The following is a 22,724-nucleotide window of genomic DNA, read 5'->3' on the forward strand; positions in this document are numbered from 1 at the left end:
TATACAGTCGAGGTACGAGGATATGCGATCATCTACCATTGAGATTTTTGCATAGGCTGAGCAGTTATGGAGAGAGACAGGTCTGTTGCAGGGCTCTCCCTTTGGTTCCTTAGTTTTGGATCCAGTCAGTCAGATCTTCATTTTGTGTCTTCTAGTTTTCTGTACACCTTCCGTGACATTATAAACCGCTAAAACCGTCTTAAGCATGAATCCGGTCTCAACCTTGATTGACCGCACTGGAGGTAGCAGATGTCTGGAAAACTGTCTCTCAGTTTGAGGTGACCGTTTCTGCTTGCGTTCATGGAATTTGTTCTGAGCCTAAAATCTCGCTTCCGGATACGTTCTCCGGGGGTAGTGAGAATTTTGTTCGTTTTAGAGAGGCTTGCAAACTCCATTTTCGCCTACTTCCCCATTCCTCTGGTGATGAGGAGTGGAGGGTGGGGATCATCATCTCGCTGCTCATGGATAACACTCAGTCCTGGGCCTTTTCGCTGCCGGTGGGGGCACGGCCCCTCTGTTCAGTGGATGAATTTTTTTTAGCCCTGGGTCAGATATATGATGATCCGGATCGTATTGCTCTGGCTGAGTCTAGACTACGTCTTTTATGCCAGTGTAAACAGTCCGCAGAGATATACTGTTCAGAATTTCGGAGATGGGCAGCTGATACTGGTTGGAATGATGCTGCACTCCGAAGTCAATTTTGCCATGGTCTTTCAGAGGGATTGAAAGATGCATTTGCCTTTCATGAGAGACCTACCTCCTTGGACACTGCCATGTCTCGGGCCGTTCGTATTGACAGGCGTCTTAGAGAGAGAGGAGAGATCACTCCTTCCTGTCATACTCAGTCCAAGGACAGTGCGGCGGTCTCATTCAGTGCACAGGGGTCTCAGTCGCTCTCAATCCCTTCTGAGCAGGGGCCCATGCAGCTGGGTTTGCTTGCCTCTGACAATAGAGGATTCAGCTCTCATAGGAAGGTTTGTTTCTGTTGTGGAGGTATAAATCATTTGGCAAATGTTTGTCCCTCTAGGAGATTCAGGCAGTTTTTTGAGAGTAATAAAGAAACAAAAATAAAAAAATCCTCTAAAAACGTTCCATCTGTTACCATTGGCAAGGTTGATGCGGAAATTGAAGGTTTTCCGTTTGCTTGTAGTTCCCGTTTTGTCCTACCTGCCAGGGAGGCGCTAGAGAGCAAGAAAAATTTTTGTGAGATTTTTGTAGATAGTGGAGCAGCTGTCAATCTCATTGATAATCAATTTGCTATAACTCATGGTTTCCAGGTATGCACTTTGGGAAAGGATATACCTGTTTTTGCTATTGATTCCGTTCCACTTTCTCAGAAATCGTTAAAGGGCATAGTTCACAATATCAGTTTGATTGTGAGTGATACTCATGTTGAGGATGTGTCATGTTTCGTCCTAAGCGGGTTGCCTACTTCTCTAGTGTTGGGGCTACCCTGGCTCACTAAACATAACCCCACCATTGATTGGCAAGCGAGGCAAATAAATGGTTGGAGTGACTTTTGCAGAGAGAATTGCCTCACGACATCTGTTTCTGAGGTTTCTACTAAGACTGTACCATCTTTTCTCTCTGAATTTTCGGATGTGTTTTCTGAGAGTGGTGTTCAGGACTTGCCCTATTAATCTCACCCCAGGCGCCAAGCTGCCTAAATCTCGTTTATACAATCTCTCCCAACCTGAAAGGGTCGCTATGCGTGCTTATATCTCTGAGAGTCTGAGAAAGGGACACATACGACCCTCGAAGTCACCTGTTGCCGCTGGTTTTTTCTTTGTTAAGAAAAAAGATGGTTCTTTCAGACCATGTCTGGATTTCAGGGAGCTGAACAGTATCACAATTCGTGACCCTTATCCGCTTCCTCTGATCCCAGACCTGTTTAACCAGATTGTTGGGGCTAAAGTTTTTTCCAAGTTGGATCTAAGAGGGGCATACAACCTGGTCAGGGTCAGAGAAGGAGACGAATGGAAGACGGCCTTCAATACCCCTGAGGGCCATTTTGAGAATTTGGTTATGCCTTTTGGTTTGATGAATGCTCCAGCCATCTTTCAGCATTTTTTATCATTTAATAGGGAAATTTGTATTAGTGTATCTAGATGACATTTTGATTTTTTCTCCTGATTTCAAAACTCATAAGGAACACTTACGTCAGGTCTTGCTCATCCTGCGGGAGAATAAATTGTACGCTAAACTGGAAAAATGTGTGTTTGCGGTTCCAGAAATTCAATTTCTGGGGTTTCTTCTCTCCGCTTCTGGTTTTCGCATGGACCCCGAGAAGGTTCGCGCTGTGCTTGAGTGGGAGCTTCCTGAGAATCAGAAGGCGCTGATGCGTTTTTGCCAATTATTACAGGAAGTTTATTTTGAATTATTCCTCTGTTGTTAAACCACTCACTGCTATGACTAGAAATGGGGAAGATTTTTCCTCCTGGTCGGTAGAGGCGCGTAAGGCCTTTTCTAATATCAAGGAGAGTTTTGCTTCCGCTCCCATCTTGGTACAACCTGATATTTCTCTACCCTTCATAGTTGAGGTTGATGCTTCTGAGGTGGGTGTGGGTGCGGTCTTGTCTCAGGGTCCCTCTCCTGCCAAATGGCGACCGTGTGCCTTTTTCTCGAAGAAACTCTCCTCCGCAGAGAAATTACGATGTGGGAGATAGGGAGTTAGCTTTTGAGGAATGGCGCCATTGGCTAGAGGGAGCCAGACACCCTATTACCGTGTTTACTGACCATAAGAATCTGGCCTACTTGGAGTCAGCCAAGCATCTGAACCCGAGACAGGCCAGATGGTCTTTGTTCTTTTCAAGGTTTAATTTTGTTGTCACGTTCCGCTCTGGGGTTAAGAATGTGAAGGAGGATGCCCTGTCACGTTGTTTTCCGGGAGGTGGGAATTTTGAAGACCCGGGTCCCATTTTGGCTGAAGGTGTGGTGGTCTCTGCTCTTTATCCTGAATTGGAGGCAGAGGTTCAGGTAGCCCAGTCAGAGGCTCCTGATCTTTGTCCTCCTGGGAGGTTGTTTGTGCCTCTCGCTTTAAGACACAAGATTTTTAAGGAGCACCACGATACTGTCTTTGCTGGGCACCCGGGGGCAAGAGCCACAGTGGATCTCATCGCTTGGAGATTCTGGTGGCCGGCGCTTTGTAAGTCGGTTGAGGGTTTTGTGGCAGCCTGCGAGACCTGCGTTCGTGCCAAAGTCCCTTATTCACGGCCATCAGGTCCTCTCCTTCCGTTACCCATTCCTTCCCGTCCTTGGACACATCTGTCCATGGACTTCATTACGGACCTGCCTCGTTCCTCGGGGAAGACTGTGATTCTGGTGGTGGTGGACCGTTTTAGCAAAATGGTGCATTTCATTCCTTTTCCTGGCTTGCCCAATGCTAAGACGCTGGCGCAGGCATTTATTGATCACATTGTCAAATTGCATGGTATTCCTTCAGACATAGTCTCTGATACGGGCACACAGTTTGTTTCCAGATTCTGGAAGGCTTTCTGTTCTCGCTTGGGGGTTCGGTTGTCATTCTCTTCTGCTTTCCACCCGCAGTCGAATCACCAGACAGAGCGTGTCAATCAGAATCTGGAGACATATCTGCGCTGTTTTGTGGTGGAGAATCAGTGTTCTTTTTTGTCCCTGGCTGAGTTTGCTTTAAATAACCGTTGTCAGGAGTCCTCTGATAAGTCACCATTTTTTGGTGCATATGGGTTTCATCCGCAGTTTGGGACATTCTCTGGAGAGGGGTCTTCTGGTTTACCTGATGAGGACAGATTCTCCTCGTCTTTGTCATCTATTTGGCAAAAGATTCAGGATAATCTAAAGAGCATGAGTGAGAGATATAAGCGTGTGGCGGATAAGATATGTGTGCCTGGTCCAGACCTGAATGTTGGTGATCTGGTGTGGTTGTCTACTATGAATATCAAATTGAAGGTTCCCTCCTGGAAGTTGGGTCCTAAGTTTATTGGGCCTTACAAAATCTTGTCCGTCATCAATCCTGTTGCCTACCGTCTTGATCTTCCTCAGACTTGGAAGATCCATAATGTTTTTCATAAGTCCTTATTAAAACCTTATGTCCAACCCATTGTACCCTCGTTTTTGCCTCCTTCTCCGATTGTGGTTGATGGTAATCTTGAATTCCAGGTCTCTAGGATTGTGGATTCTCGTGTTGTCCGCGGTTCTCTCCAGTACCTCGTTCATTGGAGGGTTATGGTCCTGAGGAGAGGATGTGGGTCCCAGTGACGGACATTAAGGCCACTCGTCTCATCAGGGCTTTCCATAGGTCCCATCCTGAGAGTCCACTCGTAGAAGGAGGGGTACTGTCACCACCAGACATCTGAGAAGCTCTGACAGATGTTCTTCAGAACCTCCTCCTTGAGGTTCCTTTTGTTTTGCTTTCCTTTTCTCATCTCGTTAGCCTCTCTCAGCTGTCATGTAGTTGCACTGATTGCATCCCTTTAAATCCCTTCCTATACTGCATCACTTTGTGGTTTATACAACTTCCTGGAGTGTGTGCATGCTGGATGCTACTACTGAGTCTTCTACAGATAAGTTTTGTTCATTCATTTGTGTTTTCCTGTTTGCTGGATCCCAGGTGACCCTGACTCCCTCCGTATCAAGTGTAGGGAGCCGGTGGTCATGTCCCCTCACTATTATAGGGTGTTCAGGTGTTATACAGTCGAGGTACGAGGATATGCGATCATCTACCATTTAGGTTTTTAGCATAGGCTGAGCAGTTAGGGAGAGAGCCAGGTCTGTTGCAGGGCTCTCCCTTTGGTTCCTTAGTTTTGGATCCAGTCAGTCGGATCTTCATTTTGTGTCTTCTAGTTTTCTGTACACCTTCCGTGACAGCGAGAGCTTTTTACTGATCTTTATTTTCTGTCCCTGTCAGGGGATCTGAGTAGGGAGTCATGCACACGACAGTATTGCTTTTTCAGTGTTTTGCAGTCCGTTTTTTACGGATCCGTTCCGTTTTTTGTTTCCGTTTTTCTGTTCCGTTTTTCCGTATGCCATATACAGTATACATTAATTACATAGAAAAAATTGGGCTGGGCATAACATTTTCAATAGATGGTTCAGCAAAAACGGAACGGATACGGAAGACATACGGATGCATTTCCGTATGTGTTCCTTTTTTTTTTCGGACCCATTGACTTGAATAGAGCCAAGCACCGTGATTTGCGGACAAGAATAGGACATGTTCTATCTTTTCACGGCACGGAAATACTGAAACGGAATGCACACAGAGACACTTCAGTATTTTTTGCTGAACCATTGAAATGAATGGTTCAGTATATGTTCCGCATACTGAACTCCAAAAACGTCCAGTATACTGAACGCAAAATACTGTCGTGTGCATGAGCCCTAAATCTCAGGAATGATGCTTTCATACAGTAGTACTTACAGACTACTAATGATCATTTTCTATAATCTAATAACATAAAAAATGTAACTTGCAGCCTGAACCTATGCATATTTCCCTCAGAGAATACCACCCACCCCTCATTCTGATTCCTGCTTCTTTCCAGCTGTATCAGTGAGCATAGTGACTATACACACAGCAGACATAATAAGTAGAGATGAGCGAATTTTCGCTTATGAATTTCGGTCACACATCATTTGTTGGTAAAAGGTGCATTGCACCTTTTTATGGATTCCGTTACCACGGACCATAACGCAATTCTATGACGGGATGAATAACGGAATGCCTTTAAAGGCATTCCGTTATTCATTCCCTCATAATAGAAGTCTATGGGCTGCAAAACAGATCAGTCCCGTTTCCGTTATGCAGCATACTGAAAGATCTGGACTGGTTTGCTTGTTCGTCGGGCATTTAGAGGTAGTATCAGACTGCCAGATGATCAGTAATGAGCGTTCATAGCGATTATTGGGGAGAAAATCTTGCAGTGTAATATACCCTTTAGCAGTACAGGAAGAAAGCAATTAAATGGTGAGAAAGAAGCCCTAGACCGGCTGTTCTCATTGGGGCAGATTTACTAAAACCAGCTTTTTACGCCGGTATAAGTTTCCCCCTTGAGCTGCCATAAGATTCGTCTAATTTATGATGAAGTGTGCACCACATCTTAAATAAGGCACATGTATGGCCGTATTTGCGCCTGGTGCCCTTACACTACTATGATGTTACAAGAAAATTCAGACTTCAGGATCACAGGTGCATATCCATGAGGCAAACATAATTACAAAAAACAAAATGGCTGCACACCATTATATATACAAACAATAGAGCTAGGAAATGGGGGTCATTCTAGATAAAAGTGGTACAATACCGACTATAAATGCATGAATAATGGAAGCTCTTAGCGCACATACGTGTCGGGCCCTTCTACCAGGCGTCAAGGTGGCTTCCGCAGATGGGTCCCTATCACTAAAGAAACTCACTTTGGACTTACTTAAGCCTACAATATTCAGGGCAGTGTAGGAACCAGCTACAAACATATTCCTACACTGAGCTTCCATTATTAATGTATACTCATTTATAGTCGGTATTGTACCACTTTTATCTAGAATGACCCACATTTCCTAGCTCTATTGTTTGTATACATAATGGTGTGCAGCCATTTTGTTTTTTGTAACTACTATGATGTTAGTCACTTTCAAACCAATTACCTTATTATTATTGAATAATAAATTAACCCTTTGGCTACCAGAGTTGTTTTTTTGCATTTTAATTTTTCTTCCCTATTTTCTGTGAGCCATACATTTTTTATATTTCCAGTCACAGCTGTAGCTGTATAAGGGCTTATTTTTTGCGGGACAAGTTGTACTTTCTAATGCCACCATTAATTATGTAGTGGGAAGCGGGGGAAAAATTCCAAATGGGGTGGAATTGGAAAAAAAAATCCCAATCCCGCAATCCCTTCACCGTTTTATGGATTTTGTTCCCACAGCGTTTTGTTTACGGCAAAACTAACCCACGCCATTTATTCTCTGGGTCAGTACGATTACAACGATACCCCATATGTATAGGTCTTTTATGTGTAAAAATAAATTTAAACTTTGAGAAATTTTCATATTTTTTTTAACATCACCATATTCTGACACCTATAACTTTTTTATACTTATGTCTACTGAGCTTTTTAGGGGCACATTTTTTGCGGGACACTTCATAGTTTTTAGTGATACCATTTTAGAGTGTGTACAACATACTAAATCATCAACACCGATGAAGCGAATGTGTGACAATATATAACAACACCAAATGAACAAAGGGACACACATATTAGATAATCACAGATTAAACATAACAGAAGACATAAAAGAATAATAATATTAGCAGCAGCAGTGCAGACTAGCGCTACGACAAACAGCTCATTTGTCGGATAGGGGGTACCTGATCTTAATACAGGGGGAACATAAATGCCGCAAAAGCAGAAAATATAGGGACAAGCCCCAATTTATTTATTTTTTTATTATACGGAAAGGGGGGTGATTTAAACTTTTATATATATTTTTTTTTATATATATATTTTTTAACAAAAAAAAAATTATCATAATTTTAAAGGGGTTGTCCGGGTTTAGAGTTAAACCCGGACAAACCCTTATTTTCACCTAGGCAGCCCCATCTCATGCTCCGATGCGCTCCCTTGCCCTGCGCTAGATTGCGCAGGGCACGGGCTCTTTTGTTTATCATAACACACTGCCGGGTGGAAGCTTCCGCCCGGCAGTGTGTTCGGTGACGTCACCGGCTCTGATGGGCGGGCGGGTTTTAGTGCTGCCCTAGCCATTTTACTGGCTAGGGCAGCGCTAAAGCCCGCCCATCAGTGCCGGTGACGTCACCGGGCTTCTTGGCAGCCCCATGGAGAGCCCCGGTACGTCACCGGAACTCCTAAAAAAACTGATTTTTGTGGACTGTTTTCATTGGGGGACATAGGATTGTGGACTGTGGGTATAGCTTGCTGCTGCCACTAGGAGGTGACACTAGGCTAGAACTGTTAACTCCTCCCCTTCAGGTTATACCCCCTCCAGCCAGGAGAGAGCATATCAGTTTGTGCCCAAGCAGTAGGAGTAGGAGAAAGAAACCGAAACAAGAAGAATAAAAATACGCAACAAACGCCAGTGGTCCAAACCAAACTGAGGACGCATCTGGCAAAACCATTGCTAAACGTTAGCGTCAAAAGGAAATATCCATACTGGGTGGGTGCTGTGTCCCCCAATGAAAGCTCAGTGAGAAAGAGATTTTACAGGTGAGTCCACAAAAATCTTGTTTTCTCGCTCGTTATCATTGGGGGACACAGGACCGTGGGACGTCCCAAAGCAGTCCACGGGGAGGGAGGAGCCCACATCCATGGAAAAACCGCCCCAATAGAAGCTCAGGACACTGCCGCCTGCAAGACCTTGCAGCCCAAGGCAGCATCCACCGATGCGAAAGAGTGCACCTGGTAGAACTTGGTGAACGTGTGCAAGGAGGACCAAGTCGCCACCTTGCACAGTTGGGGAGCTGAAGCCCGGTGATGGTGAACCCAAGAAGCGCCAACCGCCCTGGTTGAATGAGCCGTGACGCTGAGGGGCGGAACCTTGTGCCTCGGTGATGGTCGAACGAATCCACCTAGCGATCGTCACCTTGGAGGCCGCCAAGCCCTTGCGAGGGCCTTCATGAATGACAAACAAGGCGTCTGTATGCCGGAAGGAGCTGGTGACGGATAAATAAATCTTCAGGCCCCGCACCACATCAAGCCAATGGAGAGCACGCTCTTGAGGATGTGATGGAGAAGGGCAAAACTAAGGGAGAACAATATCTTCGTTAAGATGAAAGGCCGTGACTACCTTCGGCTGAAAAGAAGGTATTGGGTGAAACACTGCCTTGTCCTGGTGCAGAAGATTAGAAAGGGCTCCTTACAAAAAAGCGCTGCTAATTCCGAAACCTGCCTAATGGACATGATAGCCACTAGAAATGTCAGCTTCCAGGAGAGCAAACTGGGCAACACTGAGTGGAGAGGCTCAAAGGGGGCCGATTGTAGTGCCCCCAGTACGAGGTTTAAGTCCCTCGCTGGGACAGGATGATGATACGTGGAGACGGTGTGAGCCACCCCCTGAAGGAAGGTCTTAACCGGGCCCTTTAAGGCTAAGGGGCGCTGGAAAAAAAATCGACAACGCAGAGACTTGACCTTTCAGGGAACTAAGGGCAAGACCTAAGTCCAAACCTGCTTGCAGGAAGGAAAGAACGGTGGGCAGCGAGAACCACATAGGGGGAAGGTTATGTTCCTCGCAAAACCGCAGGAAAGAAAGCCAAGTCCTATAATAAATCTTGAACAATGCCGGCTTCCTGGCCCTGATCATGGTGCTGATCACCTCGTTGGGGAATCCTCGCTTCTTCATAATGGTGGTCTCAACAGCCACGCCGTCAAATGAAGCGACTGTAAATTCTGGTGGAAGACAGGCCCCTGAGAGAGAAGATCGGTCCTGAGCGTGAGGGGCCATGGTAAGTCTCCCAGAAGAAGGATTATGTCGTAGTACCACGCTCGACGGGGCCAATCTGGTGCGAGGAGGATCGTCTGAATGCCCTCCGTCCGGATTCTGCGCAAGATCCAGGGTAGGAGAGGAACTGGAGGGAATGCATACAGCAGGGCGAACCCGTCCCATGACCATCCATCAGACCGGGAGGAAGGACTTCCCAGACAGTAGCGTTGGGGTCACTAGCCACCAGCTGAGGGCCGAACACACCTCCGGGGACAAAACTATGTGACGGTCCAGGGAATCTGGAGACTTGTCCCAAGATGATAAAATTGACCACTGGAAGGAGCGGGAGTGAAATTGCATGAACGGGACCGCCTCGAAGGAGGCTACCATTAAGCACAGGACTTGCATGCAACTGCGAATCGAGGGAAGTTTGTACCGGAGAAGAAGGCGGATCGACCGCAGGAGGGCTAAACGTTTGTCCAGAGGGAGGCAAACGTTTATGTATGCGTCCTGGATGTCTATTGAGGAAAGAAATTTGCCTCGGTCCAGTGAAGCAATCACGGAGCGAAGGGACTACATTCTGAAATGTTGAGTCCGGAGGAACCGGTTCAGAAACTTGAGGTCTAAGACCAGGCGAACTGACCCTTCCATTTTTGGAACCACAAACAGGTTTGAGTAAAAACTTGTGAATTGTTCCAACAGGGGAACTTGTGGGAGGAGAGTACTCTTTCCTCCCGTGGCCTCAGAAATGATTTCATCCAGTCTGGTTCCAAACAACTGGGACCCTGCAAAAGTAAGGCGTGTGAGGGAGCGCTTTGAAGTGTCCGCAGTCCAGACCTTAAGCCACAACTCACGTCTCAAGGATATCGTGAGGGCCGATGAGCGGGCTACTAGAGTGCCCGCATCAAGGGAAGCCTCACAAAGATACTTCCCTGCCAGCGAGATTTGGCGAGCTCCTCACTAGGGACGCCTGATTCCAAGCCATGCTCCAGCCGGAGTGCCCACTCCGACACCGCTTTAGTTACCCAGGCTGAAGCAAATATGGGGAGAAGCGCCGAACCGCTTGCCGCAAAAAGAGACTTGGAGAAGGATTTTATGCGGCGGTCTACTGGGTCTTGAAGGGATGAGCAGTCAGCCACCGGAATGGCGGTATGTTTGGCCAGACGGACGACATGAGGGTCTAACTTCGGTGGAGAGAGTCTGCTGGAAAAGGGTAGAGCAGATCTAGTCGCTTAGAGGTGGTGAAGCGGAATCAGGCCGATCCCATGCTTTTGAAATGACGACGAGAAGTCATCGTGCAGCGGAAAGGACTTCTGAGTACGTTTGGATCTGAGGAATGAAACCCCTTGACTACCTGTGGAGGGAGAGGCATTTTGTACTTGGAAAGTGTCCCGGACCGCTGTGACCAAACTGTCTACCATGGAAGCAATCCTGGAAGATACGTATCCAGATCAGAGTCTGAGTCCCCAATTTCCCCATCAGACAGAACCTCAGCAAGGAGGGAGGATGTGTCTGAGCATGACCCAGCTGGGGGAGGGGATGCCGAGGCTTCTGAGGAGGAGAGATGTCCTGCTCTAGGCTGTTTTTGAGCATGTCTGCCCCTAGAATGCATTGGATGCGGACTGCATAGGTGGAGTGTTATCAACCAAACGACCCATAAGATTATGGGTGGATTGGGATACTTTTATCAGGTCCACCACTGCCTGGGAAAGGGCCCAGTCCGGAGTCACGGTTATAAAGCGCAGCGCATGCCGTACAGACAGGGTCCGTCTGGGAGCAAGAGTACCTAGTTTTGCATTCAGTACACTCCTCATAATGAGTAGTAAACGGATTGTGGGGTGCTCTGTTTGGTTTGGACATGGCTGGTCCTAAACCCGCTGCCTAGACTTCAGGCTGGAAGGGGTTAATTGTCTTACTAGATCGCCAGGGGGCAAGGGGTTAACTGTCCCACCAGTGCGCCGAGCAGCAGGTGCAGTTGCTGAGGAGATGGCCGACCAAGTGCGGGAGAAATAGTCTCCGTCCCCGTGTGTCGGTGGGCATCGTAAGCCCTCCCTTCAGGCGGGGCTATATGCGGCCTACTGTAGAGGCCTCGATTTTAATGTGTGGCCGGACGGGGGGCGCCAACCCCGGCCGGCGGAATGTGAAGGTGGTGCTACCTGTCTCAGGTTAGCGCGCGCGCCCAAGGGGAGTGTCGAGTGGCCCGGAGACGCCGTGCGCCAGCCCTGCTTGCAAGCGCGGGCTGGCAAAAATTAATTAACCCCTTCAGTTGGGGGCTCGTCCAGGATCATGGCTGCTGATAAAGGCGCGATGCGTTAATCCCTGATTTGCTGCACAGGAATACTGCTACCAATGACAACCAGCTGGCTCAGTGCATAGTTAACCCTGTAAGTCCCCCCTACCTTGCTGCCATTATTATGGGATAAGACCCTTGTATGCCGAATGGGTGGATGAGCGGGGGAAGGGGGGGGATACTTTCCTCCTCCGGTTTACTCACCCCATCTTCATCCTCTTCTCTTCACCCTCCCTAAGTGGAACGACAGGTTCACGTCCTCAGGAGCTGGCACCGAAGTGGCAGGAGTCTGGAATGGCGGGAGGGTCTTGTAATCTGGCGGCCTTAGGTGACCCTATAGCTGGCGGGAAGCAGGGGAGCTGGGCTGCCCTGGATCCTCCTTTTGCTTCTGTAGGGAGGTTGAGCGGTGAGGGAATCCGACACCGGCCTTGCTACCCAGGATAACAGAGAGGCTGGGCGACTGTTTCCCATACCTAAAAGGGGAAAAGGAAAAATAAAAAATCAACCAAAGAAGCCACCAGGGAGGTCTGCCTTCCTACGGACACTAAGCTAAAACTGATATGCTCTCTCCTGGCTGAAGGGGGTATAGCCTGCAGGGGAGGAGTTAACAGTTCTAGCCTAGTGTCGCCTCCTAGTGGCAGCAGCAAGCTATACCCACGGTCCTGTGTCCCCCAATGATAACGAGCGAGAAATGCCTTTGCCCTGCGCGATTTAACGCAGGGCAAAGGAGAGCATCGGAGCATGAACTGTTCCGATGCTCAACTCAGGGGGGCTGCCTGGGTGAAAATAGGGATATGTCCGGGTTCAGCTCTGACAACCCATTTAAGGCTCATAAATGACCTTATAAATGATGTTTTTTAATTTTGACCTATAAGGGATTAAAAAAATGACAATTTCTTTTTATTTAGCTCATTTCTTATGTTTGCCTGCCAACTGGTGGACAAAATAAGAATTGCAGCATTAATGCTCTGAATTTCTTCATAGAGACTCAGCGCATGTACTGAAGTCCCGATTGGCCGCACGGGGCTTCGGGTTTTTGCGCATTCAGGTGCCGTGATCTCACATGATCGCGGCATCTAAAGCATTTAATTACCACGATCGGCATTATTGCCGATTGCGGTAATTAGCCGCAGGTCTCTGCTGTTTGAAACAGCAGAGACTTGCCGGCCATGACACCCGCTGCACACGAGAGCAGGCGTCATGCTTGCACAGCGCTACCAGCGCCTTATATTTACGGCGCTGGTAGCAAAAGGGTTAAATAGGGTATATATGAACATTATATATGCATATCTGCAAACCGTGAAAGAAGGGAGGCTCAAAGGCCATTTTTTTTAAAACGCTATGTGCACCTTTGGGGCAATTCTTTTTTATGTTAGCATTTTACTCATTTTGGGATAAAAATCATTATTTCAATTGGTCTTTATTAAAAATATTTAGCCGTTCTGTCACAAAGGGTTAACTGTATAGCTGTGTGACTGGTACTTTCACTTTGTGCTGATCATCTAATAACCTTTATCTTTAAATTACTAAGAGGTCCTAAACACTTATTTAACTCCTTAAGGACACAGCCTTATTTCACCTTAAGGACCAGGCCATGTTTTGCAAATCTGACCAGTGTGACTTTAAAGAGGACCTTTCACTAATATACAAACTAAAAACTAACTATACCTGTGGGCAGAGCGGCGCCCAGGGGTCCCCCTGCACTTACTAGTATGCCTGGGCGCCGCTCCGTTCGCCCGGTATATGCTCCGGCGTCTCAGCTCCGTCTGTTGTATTGGACTGATTTTTTTGTAGGAGGCGTGTCCCTTGCTGCAGTGCTGGCCAATCGCAGCGCACAGCTCATAGCACACAGGCGCGCGCGTTCACAGGAACGGAAGGTAAGCGAGTGGATCTCCAGCCTACCTGCGGCGATCGTTTGCTGGCAGGCTGGAGATGCGATTTTTTTAACCCCTAACAGGTAAATTAGACGCTGTTTTGATAACAGCGTCTAATATACCTGCTACCTGGTCCTCTGGTGGTCCCTTTTATTTGGATCGACCACGAGAGGACACAGGTAGCTGTGTAAAGTAGCACCAACCACGACTACACTACACCCCCCCTGTCACTTATTAACCCCTTATGAACCCCTGATCACCCCATATAGACTCCCTGATCACCCCCCTGTCAGGCTCCATTCAGATGTCCGTATGTATGTGTTTTACGGATCCACGCATCCATGGATCGGATCTGCAAAACACATACAGACGTCTGAATAGAGCCTTACAGGGGGGTGATCAATGACAGGGGGGTGATCACCCCATATACACTCCCTGATCACCCCCTGTCATTGATCACCCCCCCTGTAAGGCTCCATTCAGACGCCCGTATGTGTTTTACGGATCCACGCATCCATGGATCGGATCCGCAAAACGCATACGGACGTCTGAATGGAGCCTTACAGGGGGGTGATCAGGGAGTCTATATGGGATGATCACCCCCCTGTAAGGCTCCATTCAGACGTCCGTATGTGTTTTACGGATCCATGCATCTATGGATCGGATCCGCAAAACACATACGAACGTCTGAATGGAGCCTTACAGGGGAGTGATCAGTGACAGGGGGGTGATCACCCCATATACACTCCCTGATCACCCCCTGTCATTGATCACCCCCCTGTAAGGCTCCATTCAGACGCCCGTATGTGTTTTACGGATCCACGCATCCATGGATCGGATCCGCAAAACACATACGGACGTCTGAATGGAGCCTTACAGGGGGTGATCAATGACAGGGGGGTAATCACCCCATATACACTCCCTGATCACCCCCCTGTAAGGCTCCATTCAGACGTCCGTATGTGTTTTGCGGATCCACGGATCAGATCTGCAAAACACATACGGGCGTCTGAATGGAGCCTTACAGGGGAGTGATCAGTGACAGGGGGGTGATCACCCCATATACACTCCCTGATCACCCCGTCATTGATCACCCCCCTGTAAGGCTCCATTCAGACGCCCGTATGTGTTTTACGGATCCACGCATTCATGGATCGGATCCGCAAAACACATACGGACGTCTGAATGGAGCCTTACAGGGGGTGATCAATGACAGCGGGGTAATCACCCCATATACACTCCCTGATCACCCCCTGTCATTGATCACCCCCCTGTAAGGCTCCATTCAGACGTCCGTATGTGTTTTGCGGATCCACGGATCAGATCTGCAAAACACATACGGACGTCTGAATGGAGCCTTACAGGGGGGTGATCACCCATATACACTCCCTGATCACCCCCTGTCATTGATCACCCCCCTGTAAGGCTCCATTCAGACGCCCGTATGTGTTTTACGGATCCACGCATCCATGGATCGGATCCGCAAAACGCATACGGACGTCTGAATGGAGCCTTACAGGGGGGTGATCAATGACAGGGGGGTAATCACCCCATATACACTCCCTGATCACCCCCTGTCATTGATCACCCCCCTGTAAGGCTCCATTCAGACGTCCGTATGTGCTTTGCGGATCCGATCCATATATCCGTGGATCCGTAAAAAACATATGGACGTCTGAATGGAGCCTTTCAGGGGGGTGATCAATGACAGAGGGGTGATCAGTGACAGGGGGGTGATCACCCCATATACACTCCCTGATCACCCCCCTGTCATTGATCACCCCCCTGTAAGGCTCCATTCAGACATTTTTTTGGCCCAAGTTAGCGGAAATAGTTTTTTGTTTTTTTTTTCTTACAAAGTCTCATATTCCACTAACTTGTGTCAAAAAATAAAATCTCACATGAACTCACCATACCCCTCAAGGAATCCAAATGCGTAACATTTTTTAGACATTTATATTCCAGACTTCTCACGCTTTAGGGCCCCTAAAATGCCAGGGCAGTATAAATACCCCACATGTGACCCCATTTCGGAAAGAAGACACCCCAAGGTATTCCGTGAGGGGCATATTGAGTCCATGAACGATTGACATTTTTGTCCCAAGTTAGCGGAAAGGGAGACTTTGTGAGAAAAAACAAAAAAAATCAATTTCCGCTAACTTGTGCCAAAAAAAAAAAAAATTCTATGAACTCGCCATGCCCCTCATTGAATACCTTGGGGTGTCTTCTTTCCAAAATGGGGTCACATGTGGGGTATTTATACTGCCCTGGCATTTTAGGGGCCCTAAAGCGTGAGAAGAAGTCTGGGATCCAAATGTCAAAAAATGCCCTCCTAAAAGGAATTTGGGCCCCTTTGCGCATCTAGGCTAGAAAAAAGTGTCACACATGTGGTATCGCCGTACTCAGGAGAAGTTGGGCAATGTGTTTTGGGGTGTCATTTTACATATACCCATGCTGGGTGAGATAAATATTTTGGTCAAATGCCAACTTTGTATAAAAAAATGGGAAAAGTTGTCTTTTGCAGAGATATTTCTCTCACCCAGCATGGGTATATGTAAAATGACACCCCAAAACACATTCCCCAACTTCTCCTGAGTACGGCGATACCAGATGTGTGACACTTTTTTGCAGCCTTTAGGATTTCACAGGTCATTTTTTACAGATTTTGGTGAGTTCCTAGAATTTTTTATTTTTTGTCGCAAGTTAGCGGAAACTGACGATTTTTTTTTTTTCTTACATAGTCTCATATTCCACTAACTTGTGACAAAAAATAAAAAATTCCATAAACTCACCATACCCCTCACGAAATACCTTAGGGTGTCTTCTTTCCAAAATGGGGTCACTTGTGGGGTAGTTCTACTTCCCTGGCATTCTAGGGGCCCAAATGTGTGGTAAGTAGTTTGAAATCAAAATCTGTAAAAAATGGCCGGTGAAATCCTAAAGGTGCTCTTTGGAATATGTGCCCCTTTGCCCACCTAGGCTGCAAAAAAGTGTCACACATGTGGTATCGCCGTACTCAGGAGAAGTTGGGCAATGTGTTTTAGGGTGTCATTTTAGGATCTCACAGGCTCGTCACCGGAAGGCAGCGTGATGCCTTCCTTAGACATCGCGCTGCCTTCCATGCCATCGGGTCCCCCCTACAGCCGCATGGGGACCCGATGGCACCGCCGGACGCGGTGATATCTAATATGTATACCTTTTTTTTCTTTTATTTAGGTTTTACACAATAGTATCATTTTTGAAACAAAAAGAAATCATGTTTTAGTGTCTCCATAGTCTGAGAGCCATAGTTTTTAGGCGATTGTCTCAGGTTGGGTATTATTTTTGTGGGATGAGATGACGGTTAGATTGGCACTATTTTGGGAGGAATACGACTTTTTGATCGCTTGCTATTACACTTTTTGTGGTGTAAGGTGACAAGAAATTGCTTTTTTGACACCGTTTTTATTTAATTTTTTTTATGGTGCTCACCTCAGGGTTTAGGTCATGTGGTATTTTTAAAGAGCAGGATCTTACGGACGCGGCGATATCTAATATGCATACCTTTTTATTTTATTTAGGTTTTACACAATAGTATCATTTTTGAAACAAAAAGAAATCATGTTTTAGTGTCTCCATAGTCTGAGAGCCATAGTTTTTCCAGTTTTTAGGCGATTGTCTCAGGTTGGGTATTATTTTTGCGGGATGAGATGACGGTTAGATTGGCACTATTTTGGGAGGCATACGACTTTTTGATCACTTGCTATTACACTTTTTGTGGTGTAAGGTGACACTCTGCTTGCTAACCGCTCGGCTATCCTGAAAATGAGAGGGAGGGCGGGCGGATGATCGCACACCCGCCTGCCCTCCCGCACTCCCCCCCCCCCGCTGGCATATCACAAAGGCATAAAAAAAGGGCATTTTTATGTTTCTGATCAGAAACTTCCAAAAGCGCTGCAAACGCAAACCGATTGACCTGCGGTTTGCAGCGATCGCCGTTACGGGGGTTCAAAGGACCCCCTCGGCATTGACCCAGGGTGCCTGCTGATTGATTTCGGCAGGCACCCAGTTCCGATCACCGCCCGCTGGTTATCGGAACTACACAGGACGTACCTGTACGTAACAGGTTAAACCCACCAAATCCGTCCATATATGCCCTATCACACACAGAGTCCCCCTACACGGAAAAGATACCCCTTCAGAGCCTTAGTGACCCTGACATGGTATAATGTGCCCTCCCATACAGTGTGAGACCATACCTCCCAACTTTTGGGATGTTGAAAGAGGGACACATGGTTTATTGTGTGAAAGATCAATTTTTCCTGCAAATCTATACACTTCAATAGTTCTCTCTTATGAAATAATGCAAAATGTATGTGACTATAGAAATTCTTAAAATTCAAATTGGATCAAATAATGAAATAACAAGCAAGGAGGGTTCTGGGAAACCAGCCAAACACTTTCTGGATCTCTATTGTAAATGTAATAATGAAAATCTGTACCTCAGATCCAAAAGAGGGACATACATTTATGGAGCAAAGAGGGACAAGGGGACTTGGGTCAAAATTAGGGGCTGTCCCTCCAAAAGGACAAGGACACTTGGGAGGTCTGTGAGACCGACCCCCTTTGCACCTCGCAGGCGCGATGACGACACTACGTGCCACCCATGTATGGGAACCGGTGGAGCAGGGAGCTGATGGCACCATGTATATGATTGAGTAATAGTGACAGAAGCTAAAGTTGCACTTTTGTTCCCATACATCATGTATCCAATGTGTCCACAAGATAATTATGGCTATTATATCCCAATAACATACATTATACGCATGCAAATGATTCACATCTGCTGTGAGAGAAACGCTTCCCTAGAGCTGCTTAAATGGCGCAATCCCTGAGGTGTTGTTAGTTTCCTCACCACAAGTCTGTCATTTTTCATCCCTATCATTACTCATAATTGATTTGGACACGCATGGGGGAAGAAGGTGGAACCAGCTTCATTTTCTTTAATTGTATGGTTGGCGACAACCTCTTATTATACGGTTACATCGCCTCATGATGCCGAGACCCAGACTCCCGCCAATTACATCTCTCCAGGGGTCCTTCGGTAATCTCCACACACCACTACCTAGGTATACGCATGCGCAATGGTTGCCTATGAAGTCCAGTTGTGTCTAAGACCCATGCGTCGTAAGGACCTTGTGACGTCACACGGTCACGTGGCTTTGAAGCAGCCGCGAGATGTACACCAGGCAGGGTAATATGTAAATGACATGCGTTCTGGTAATACAGTAATAGACTGCAAAAATAATAATTAACCGTAATGATGGTGTTTACAGCAAGCGCTGGCACCACTGACTTGGCAGTATTGTCTTCACACATCTTTTTTTATATATATATATATATATATATATATCCAGAAAAAGGACGGCACTCCAGTCTTGAAAAGATAAAATGTTCTTTAATCAACCATGCGGTGCCATTGCACCGCATGGTTGATTAAAGAACATTTTATCTTTTCAAGACTGGAGTGCCGTCCTTTTTCTGGATATACTAATTTGGGGTAAGAAGTCTATTCCCTTGGATTGTGCACCCATTTTTCTCCACACAGAGTCAGTGCCGCCATTTTTCGTATTGATATATATATATATATATATATATATATATATATTTATTTATTATAATGTGGACCCTAATACCACAGACCAGTACTGGATACAAGTTTCCTTGGTGTATAATGGAGGCGTACACGGACTTCTTCCAGCACACGTTACGTCAGCAGGCACTAGAGACTGGTTTGCCTACAAGTGAATGAGATTCCGTTTGTAACAGCAGATGGCTCCATAGCTCAGGGGTTAGAGCACTGGTCTTGTAAACCAGGGGTCGCGAGTTCAAATCTCGCTGGGGCCTGCACTGTTTATTTTTGTTTTTTTTGTCAATTTTTGTACTATTACTTATTCCATTTAGTAAGCAAAGATAATTTTAGCACAATTTATCATGAAATATGCTTTCCGTTATCATGTGAATATGACAGGTCTGCTTACACATAATTCAGGAGAGAGAGAGATGAATGAGAAATGAGATGATGGGGGTAGATGGGTGGATGATGGCATATATGTCATGATTTGGTTCTTTTACTGTTCTGGGGGCACAAATCAATGCATCTGGGGTTTCACGTACAAGCAAGCTTTCCTTTAGAGCAGATACTGCCCTCTGCTGGTTATCTCTTACATAACCACAACTTTATTCTTGTGTAGTTGCAGCATACAGAATAGTGTGGCGGTGGTAAATACAGGGCGGAATATATTTAAAAACCCCAAGAGGTTTTAAAAAGAACCTGTCACCTCTCCTGACATGTCTGGTTTATTAAAGGGGTTTTCCCATCTCAGACAATGGGGGCATATCGCTAGGATATGCCCCCATTGTCTGATAGGTGCGGGTCCCACCTCTGGGACCCGCACCTACAATGAGACTGGGGCGGGGAAATGAACGGAGGGCGCATGTGCAGCCTCCCTCTGTTCATTTCTATGGGGTGACGAAAATATCTGTCTGCCCCATAGAAATGAATGGGAGCATGGGTAGAGTGCTCCAATTCACTTCTATGGGAGCAGCGCTTGGTCTTGGACGGACCCATGTTCCCCGATTTGTTCTCGTTGTAGGTGCGGGTCCTAGCAGTGGCACCTGCACCTATCAGACATTGGGGGGATATCCTAGCGATATGCCCCCATTGTCTGAGATGGGAATACCCCTTTAACTACTTGTTATAACAATTCTGGAGCATCTATGCTTATGGCTCAATGTTGTGCCAGGGGCGGACACAGACAGCAGAGGACCCCTGTGAAAAGAATGTGCCTGGGCCCCTCCACTCCCCATGCCAAATTCTCAACCTAACCTATTCCCTCCTAATATTACATACAGCGATACAAAACATACAAGGTGAGGCTACTTTCACACCCGCGGCACTACGATCCGCCCGGACACAAACCACAGCATGCAGCGCTGATTCTCTGCATTTTTGCCAGATTGTGGCCCGATCTCTACCGTATAGGGTTGCCATCCGTAAAGGATTTACCCGGACAGTCCGAGTTTGTAATCCTGTGTCCGGGTACAAGCCTTTCTCAGACCCGGACACAGGATTAATTCCAAACTGGAATTCATTCAGACTGTCTGACTTGCTTGCTCACAGACTGTCTGACAGCTCGCGGTGAGTGAGCGGAGGCGAGCTGTGAGCAGCCGGTACTCCGGGGCCAGCTCGAACTGGAAGAGGACAAGGCCGCCGGTCATGATGGATTGGAAGCCGGAGAGCTGGGGGCTGCGGGGGTGTTGTGTGGCAGTAAAAAAATACCTCCTCCTAGTGCCCCTAGTAGATCCAATGTCCCTATAGTGCCCTCATAATGTGTGTCAATGCCCACTACTGTGTGCTCTAAAAAAAACTCTTAGTGCCCCCAGTTGAGCTAATGTGCCCATAGTGCCCCATAATTTTGCACCAGTATAGTGCCCCCAGTAGATGCCCCCATAGTGCTCCTCCCCCCGTTCCATGGTGCCTGACATAATGTGTCAGTTTAAAATGCCCCTATAGAGTGCCCCAAGTAGATGCCCCGATAATGTTCCTCTCTCCCTTCCCCATAGTGCCCATATAATGCATGCCAGAATAAAATGCCAGTATAAAATGCCACTATGGTACTCATCCCCAACCCCATATTGCACATATAGTTTGTGCCAGTATAAAATGCTCCTATATAATGCCCCCCAACAGATGCCCCCATAGTGCTCCTCTCCTCCACTTCTCCTTAGTGCCCCCCATGTGTGACAGTATATAATTCTAATATATAGGGCCCCCAGTAGATGCCCTCATATGGATCCTCTCCCCGCCATAGTGTCAGTATAATTCTTATATATAGGGCTCCCAGTAGATGCCCTCATATGGATCCTCTCCCCGCCATAGTGTCAGTATAATTCTTATATATAGGGCTCCCAGTAGATGCCCCCATAGTGCTCCTCTCCCCCATGTGTGGCAGTAAATAATTCCCCCTAGTAGATGCCCCAATAGTGCTCCCACCCATCTGTTCCAGTAAATAATGCCCCCTTGTAGATGCCCCCATAGTGCTCCCACCTATCTGTTCCAGTAAATAATGCCCCCTTGTAGATGCCCCCATAGTGCTCCCACCCATCTGTTCCAGTAAATAATGCCCCCTTGTAGATGCCCCCATAGTGCTCCCACCTATCTGTTCCAGTAAATAATGCCCCCTTGTAGATGCCCCCATAGTGCTCCCACCTATCTGTTCCAGTAAATAATGCCCCCTAGTAGATGCCTCCATAATGTTCCTCTCCCCCATGTGTGGCAGTAAATAATGCCCCCTAGTAGATGCCTCCATAATGTTCCTCTCCCCCATGTGTGGCAGTAAATAATGCCCCCTAGTAAATGCCTCCATAGTGCTCCTCTCCCCCATGTGTGCCAGTATAATGCCCCCTAGTAGATGCCTCCATAGTGCTCCTCTCCCCCCATGTGTGCCAGTATAATGCCCCCTAGTAGATGCCTCCATAGTGCTCCTCTCCCCGTTCCATGGTGCCTGACATAATGTGTCAGTTTAAAATGCCCCTATAGAGTTCCCCTAAGTAGATGCCCCGATAATGTTCCTCTCTCCCTTCCCCATAGTGCCCATATAATGCATGCCAGTATAAAATGCCAGTATACAATGCCACTATGGTACTCATCCCCAACCCCATATTGCACATATAGTTTGTGCCAGTATAAAATGCTCCTATATAATGCCCCCCAACAGATGCCCCCATAGTGCTCCTCTCCTCCACTTCTCCTTAGTGCCCCCCATGTGTGACAGTATATAATTCCAATATATAGGGCCCCCAGTAGATGCCCTCATATGGATCCTCTCCCCGCCATAGTGTCAGTATAATTCTTATATATAGGGCTCCCAGTAGATGCCCCCATAGTGCTCCTCTCCCCCATGTGTGGCAGTAAATAATTCCCCCTAGTAGATGCCCCAATAGCGCTCCCACCCATCTGTTCCAGTAAATAATGCCCCCTTGTAGATGCCCCCATAGTGCTCCCACCTATCTGTTCCAGTAAATAATGCCCCCTTGTAGATGCCCCCATAGTGCTCCCACCCATCTGTTCCAGTAAATAATGCCCCCTTGTAGATGCCCCCATAGTG

At 47.0% G+C, this 22,724-nt stretch overlaps 1 non-coding gene across 1 annotated transcript; it reads left to right on the top strand.

Moving 5' to 3' along the window:
* The first annotated feature begins 19,388 nt into the window (after positions 1-19,388).
* Positions 19,389-19,461, top strand: TRNAT-UGU. The gene has a single exon. It is a non-coding gene; the product is annotated as a tRNA-Thr (tRNA).
* The last annotated feature ends 3,263 nt before the right edge of the window (positions 19,462-22,724 follow it).

This window comes from Bufo gargarizans, chromosome 1 (assembly GCF_014858855.1).
Source record: "Bufo gargarizans isolate SCDJY-AF-19 chromosome 1, ASM1485885v1, whole genome shotgun sequence".
Classification (NCBI taxonomy): Eukaryota; Metazoa; Chordata; class Amphibia; order Anura; family Bufonidae; genus Bufo; species Bufo gargarizans.